The 1,188-nt window shown below is 56.8% G+C and overlaps 1 protein-coding gene across 1 annotated transcript in view; it reads right to left on the minus strand.

Annotated features, from left to right (window-relative positions):
- LOC125488329 (methanethiol oxidase-like) overlaps positions 1-1,188 on the minus strand; it is a 4,969-nt gene that overhangs the window by 2,021 nt on the left and 1,760 nt on the right. The window lies entirely within an intron of this gene.

Here is a 1,188-nt window from a genome sequence, read left to right on the forward strand (position 1 = left end):
CTGCGCTTCGGAATTCTGAAGCCTTTGCCCATTTAGGAAAATAGTCTGCACCTCTACTCTTCCGACCAAATTGCATCACCTCACACGTTCCCGACGTTGCATTCCATCTCTTTGCCCACTCTCCTCGGCCTATCAGGGTCCTTCTGCAGCCTCCTTGCCTCCTCAACACTATTCGCCCCTCCACCTATCGCTGGGTCATCTGCAAACTTAGCAACAGTGCCCTCAGTTCCTTCACCCAGCCTGGCAGTGTATCGCGGGAATAGTTGTGGGTCCCAATGTGGAACCCCCACCACCCCCCTAGTCGACCTGCACTGGGCCCTTTTGTGCTTCAGATTCCCACATCCGTGCTATTGCTCAGTCCCCCTGCCCTCGGTTGGGGGGGTTTTGGTGGGAATGCCACTGTTCCTTACCTGACCCACCATCCGGGGGTTCCGGGTATCCGAGATGTCGTACTGCCGGATATCTCCGTGCAGCCAGTTACTGAAATACAGGAAGCGATCGTCCAGGGAGATGAGGATATCTGTGATGAGGCCTGTGCGAAAGGAGAAAGGAGTCACATAGGGGAGGCAGAGCAGGAACCCCTGACCCTGACCGAGACCCTAACCCAACCCTGACCCTACTGTAACCTGGACACTGACCCCCGACCCTAAACCTGACCGAGACCCTGACCCTGACTGTAACCTGAACACTGACCCCTAACCCTGACTAGACCCGAGCCAACCCTGACTGTAACCTGGACCATGAACCCTGACCTAGACCCTAACCCAACTCTGACCTTGACTGTAACCTGGACACTGACCCCTGACCCAAATCCTAACCCCTAACACTGACCTCGACCCTAACCCAACCCTGACCCTGACCATAAACCTGATCCTTACCCCTGAACCTGACCCTAATCCTAATCGCAGCCCTAACCTCTGACCTTCACCCTAACCCTATTGTAAACAGCCAGCGGGTACAGGGAGCAGGAACCCCTGACCCTGCTCCTGACCCTGCCCCGACATTCATTGCATTTACCTTATCTGCTGATCAAGCAGCCGCCTACACCCTCTCCCTATCACCTCCTCCGGCCCCAACACCCCTCCCTATCTCTGTCACCTCCTCCGGCCCCAACGCCCCTCCCTATCTCTGTCACCTCCTCCGGCCCCAACACCCCTCCCTATCTCTGTCACCTCCTCCGGCCCCAAC

Source organism: Rhincodon typus, unplaced genomic scaffold, assembly GCF_021869965.1.
Source record: "Rhincodon typus isolate 14 unplaced genomic scaffold, sRhiTyp1.1 hic_rhity00000422, whole genome shotgun sequence".
NCBI lineage: Eukaryota > Metazoa > Chordata > Chondrichthyes > Orectolobiformes > Rhincodontidae > Rhincodon > Rhincodon typus.